Source organism: Rattus rattus, chromosome 16 (genome assembly GCF_011064425.1).
Source record: "Rattus rattus isolate New Zealand chromosome 16, Rrattus_CSIRO_v1, whole genome shotgun sequence".
Taxonomy (NCBI): Eukaryota; Metazoa; Chordata; class Mammalia; order Rodentia; family Muridae; genus Rattus; species Rattus rattus.
Genome location: NC_046169.1, coordinates 20,268,220 through 20,273,917, shown reverse-complemented (window position 1 = coordinate 20,273,917; position 5,698 = coordinate 20,268,220).

Below are 5,698 nucleotides of genomic sequence, written 5' to 3'. Positions count from 1 at the left end.
TTGGTCATGGTGTCCGTGCACAGCAGTAGAACCCTAACTAAAGCAGGAGTAGAGTTCATCATGGAGTAGAGACAGTCATGGAAGAGCCATGGAAGACTGTGGCCAGCCAATATTCTAGTTTCTTTCTATTGGTTTAACAGATACCATGCCCCCAAAAAATTGGGGGAGAAAAGATTTGTTTCCGCTTATAGGTTATACTCCATCATTGAAGGAAGTCAGGGGAGGAAGTCAAATAGGAACTTCAAGGCAGAACTAACTGCACACTTCTCCACATAACATTATCTCCAACCAAAGAACTTACTTCGCTGCAAAGCAGTACATCAAAACCATAGAGGATGCTCCTTATTGACTCATTCAAGGCTCATATTTAGTTAACTTTCTTATACAGCTCAGGGAATGGTGCTGCCCACAGTGGGCTGGGCCCTCTCCATCAATAAATGAACAAGGCAGTCTCTCACAGACATGCCCACAGGCCAGATCTTCCTGAGTTGTATCAAACTGGTATTCAAAGCTAAGACAGACAAGGAGCAGAGAACAGAGAGGAAAAGTTTGAGTTATAAAACCTAAAACCCTCAGTGACCCACTTCCTCTAGTGAGAGCCCACAACCTTCACAAACAGCACTGCCACCTGAGCTCTGAGTATTCAAATTCATTAGCCACAACCCTGTGGGAGACATTTTTCATTCAAAGGATGACACAGCTCAATGGAAGAGGTGTGGCCTGGTTATAAAATCTGATAAACCAACATTTCTGTAATTGCATGATCCACTTTTCCTCCCTATGAATTAGTTACGATGGCTTTGGCAACACGAACATAATAAATAGACCTGATTTAAACTGCTTTAATAAATAAAGACATTTATCATCATGCTCAAGAATAAATCTAAAAATATAGCTAGTGGCTTAATCATGAAATGACGGACTTGGGTTCCTTTTATCCCTCCTCACTGAACTGTCCAGACAGGACATAATGAGAGAGATGGTTCTCTGGAGGAACAAAACAGATAGGAGTAATCTGAGCATTCCTAATAGGGATTATTAGATTGACTTACGCGATGTCTTCACACTGGAGAAGCTGAGAATCTGTTAGCTTCTTGGTCCATGAGGCTGGATGACTCAGCTGTCACAGAGTGATGCTGAAGGCCTGGGGGGATTCCTGAAGAGCCTCTGGCCTTCTGTCCATATGGGAAAGCCAAAGAAGCTGCAATCTGATGGCAGCCAAGGAGGGGCCAATAATAATGGTGAGATTGTTACTTGGAGGACGCTGAGACCAAGGGTCTGAAACGTGAGGCATTTCCTCTGCTTCCAAAGCCGGCTTCTTTGGAATGACCCTAAACATTACAGGAAGTAAATCATCGTTTACAAAATGTGCATTATACTATATCACATTCTTTCTCGTTGGGTTTGTTTGCTTGTTTGGGGTGTGTGTGTGTGTGTGTGTGTGTGTGTGTGTGTGTGTGTGTGTGTGTGTGTGTGTGTGTGTGTGTGTGTGTGCATGTGTTCATATGTGGGTTCACATGTGAGTTCAGATACTCACATATGCTTGCCTGTGAAGGCCAGAAGTCAGAGTGTCTTCCTCAATCGCTCTCCACCTTCTACTTTGAGACAGGGTCTTTCACTGACCCCAGAGCTCACCAATTTGGCTACCCTGGCTGGCAGATGAACCTCTGGGATGCCCCTGTCTCCACCTCTCTCACACTGTCTCCGCAGTCATGGGCTGCCATGCACAGGATTCTGTTGTTTTGTTATTTCCCTGTGTTTTCTCAGAGATTCTCCTCGGGTCCTTATGTTGGCATGGCAAATACTTCACTTGACCAAACCCTTTCACCAGCTCCCTCTTCTTCCCTCATGGACTTGGCTCCTCAATTCTCTGCTATCACCCTCTCCTAGGTCTGCACTGGTCTCTAGACATGATGAAAGCTTGACAGCTTTGTAATAACTCAAATATGCAAATCAAAACAGCATATTCTGCTACCCGCAATGTATTGTGTTGTGCAATGTATTGTGTTGTATTCTTTGAGACATGGCCTTCACAGGCATACATATATGAGCACCTGAACTTACCTGTGAACCCACGTGTGAACACACTTACATACCAGAGAGAGAGAGAAAGAATGGGACATGGAATAATGTACATTTTTGAGCCAAGAATAGTCTCTAATATATGGCCCTCTTGATTATTTCTTTTGTGACTTCTTTTAAAAAATTTTTTATTATTTTTACATATGTGTGTGTGTGTGTGTGTGTGTGTGTGTGATGCAGTTATGTGGGGCTGCATATGAGTGCCTTCAGAGGCCATAAGAAAGCATCAGATTCCTTAAATTTGGCATCACAGGAGGTTGTGAACTGCTTGTTATAGGTGTCTAGAAGCAATTTCTAGTCCTTTTCAAGAGCAGAAAGTATTCTTAGCCACTAAGCCACCTCTCAACCCTCACGTCTTTGCTTCTTTCCTAAAAATAATTAAAGTTTACTAAGATTGTCTAGATGGGACAAAGAAATAGATCTGTGAGAACGTTACATCTCTGAGGTGACATTTGGCAGAGATGCTGCAAGTGTCTGACTCATTGGGGGCGTCATGCAGCATCATTCAGATGACACAGTTTTTGTGAGCGCTCTGATTCCTTCTGAAAATAGATATCGGCTTTGGAAAGGCCCACAGTCCTTCTTCTTGGCCACGATATTCCATCTGCCCTCTTTTAAGTTTTTTATTCTCGTTTTACGTGTGTGTGTGTGAGTGTGTGTGTGTGTGTGTGTGTGTGTGTATTGGCCACAAAGCTAACAGAAGTGCCAGAACCCCTGAAACTTGAGTTATAGGTGGCTGTGAGCTGCCAAATGGGTACTGGGAACCCAAATGTGATCCTCCACAAGAACAGTAAGTGTTCTTAACCACTGAACCATCTCTTCAGCTCACCCTGCTGTCCTTTTAAGCAATTATCCTTAGCCCCCACAAAAAAACAAAGACTATAATGTCAAACTTGTGGGTATGATAGCTTTAGTCTTTTAGGGATATCTTTCATATATATTCTCTTGTTGTTAATGCTGGCACTTGAATTCGGATCAGCTTGTATAGTAAATCAGTCTGCCACTAAATTTCCCAAGTTAGCCTTGAACTTACTCTGCAGCCCATGAACTGGCCTTGACCCATAACTGGCATAATTTGTCCTTTTAAAGACAGACATTGCATGTTTATCTCATAAGCATGTTCTAAACTTTAAGAAAAAAAATAATGACTTGAATACAGAAGTCATGGTTTATTTTGGAAGAGAATGGGGACCAAGAACTTGGAGATGATGATGATGATGGAGATGTATAAGACTAAGAAGGATGATATACAGACATGAGGATACCAGAATGAAAGTCGTAATTCTTAAAAAATGAGCATGTGCTAATAAGGAGGAAAAAGTCTTAAGAATCCCTTGTTGTGTTCCTCGACTGATATTTTTATAGAGCAATAGATTCCATTGGGTTTGGAACTTATCAATAGATCCCCAATCCATTATGAGAAAAGCATCACATTGCATATTTGGGGTTCACAGTGAGGGGCCTAGGAATCCACTACTGAGAAGGATTATATCCAAGCCATGAAAACTTTCAATGTTAAAAATACTCTGACACTTGTTAAAATGGTAAGAAAGACGATTTAAGATGTTGTGTGGCTGTCTCCCCTGAACTGAAACATTCCTTCATGGAGAGGGAGAGGCTCCCAAGACTTGCTCAGAAAGTTTATAAAGCTTAGGAGGCTCAGAAAGCTCAGAAAATGACAAGATGCTCACAACTACTCTCCCAAGCTCTATAAGTCATAAAGAGTCTATGGAGAACTCCAGGGATGCAGAGTTCACGAGTTGCCACTGATGCTGTGAAGGAATGCTCAGTGATGCAACTGCCTTTGAGGTACCCATGGAAGTAACCTTCCACCGTACTCCTTAAACAACCCCCATGAACTCATTAGTTTCGTGAACTAGACATCTGTGGAATAGTGTTTTTAGTTTGACTAGATGTAGATGGAATCAACTGGGGTGAGTGGTTTTTTAGCTCATGTATCCCCAGGAGAAGCCACACAACACAGAACTATTGCACTGAGGTATTGAAACAGGATATGAGGACCACTCAAATATAAATAGAACCTCTATATTGCACTCATACCCGAAGGCTTAGGGAACATCATGGAAGAGGGAGAAGAAAAACTGTAAGAGTCAAAGACTACATAGGATTGGTGTGAAACAGTGTCTTCTAGATATGACAAGGCCACTGAAATTATTTAGTCTCAGCACCTATGGCTTACTGCACAAGACCTGTACAATGACAAGCCAGTCATCGTTCAAGAACAGATGAGAGACTGACCCACAAGACTTTACACCCTGAGGAACTCTTGGCAGTAGATAGTTGCTAGAGGAGAAAGAAATCATTTTTGACATTAGTATGGCCCCACGGTAGGTTGGCCACACTCCAGTAGATGACCCTACCTACACCTGTGTATGTATAAGTGTCACTACCTGGATTCAGTGGGTTATAACAAAAAAGACCAAAAAGAAAAGAAATGGTAGAGAACATGGGCAGACATTGTAAGAGGCAGAGTAAGCAAATACAACCAAAATTCATTTCATGCATGTATGACACTTCCAAATAGTAAATAGGAATAGTATTTTTTAAAGGAAGATACAGAAATTAGGCTCAACTCTAAAGATAAGAGCAAGTCGAGATTAATAGACAAAGAACAGGGTTATATAGTCAATTCTTGAATAATTATCAAAAGTGATACTGAGGATGTGAGATTCCCATTAAGCTTTAAGACTCTTGTTAAAGGCAAGCTAAACACTGGTACATCCAAGTTAATAAACGAAGAACTTGACCACAAGTCAAGGGTGATCAGACACTAAGTGTTGGTGGAACGAATTCAATGAGTTAGTAAGATTCTTGTGCTGCCCTCCAGCATGTCAGGATGCCACAAAATCCCTCACTAGATACTAGCTCCATGGTCTTGGAGCTCTTCACCTCCAGAACTATGGCCCAAACAAATTCTAATTGTTATAAATTATTCAGTTCTAGATACTTGGTTATAGTTATAGAAACAGACTGGGCAGCAGAGACAAGATGCTTGTGGAAGACCAAGGAAATCAAATAACACAATCATGGATAAATCCTTTTTTTCACAACTAGGGGACAAAAGGTGCCATGAGATCAAATGATCATTAAAGTTGTAGGTCCTATCATAGGCATTGGCACCATGGGACTTGAAGGTTAGAGCTGTGTTTTTAATGTGCCCTCTGAACGTGTTGAAAACTTAACAGTCAAATTCACTTGTTGATGACACCGGGAGGCAAAGTCTTTGGGAGGTAATTAGAATTTGATTTGGTCAAGGGGGTTATCTTTTCCTAGGCTAGTTATCATGGCTTTCTAAGAAAAAAGAGACCCAAACTAGCACACTTGCCCTGTCTCTTCATATGACACCATGCTACATGAAGACCCGTCCCAGATACCAGCATCATACTCTTAGGCTTCCCAGTCTTCGGACCAGTGAATGAAGCCGACTTCTCTTGTCTGTAAATTGCCTAGTCGCCATGATTTCCTTACAGTTACGGAAAGCAGACTAAGACACCTTCGTTTGCTTTTTCCTCTGCTCTAGTTACTAAAATGACCCTAATGTCACATAACCAGGGGAAATCAGCACAGGATTTAGTTTCAAGAACGACACTAGGAT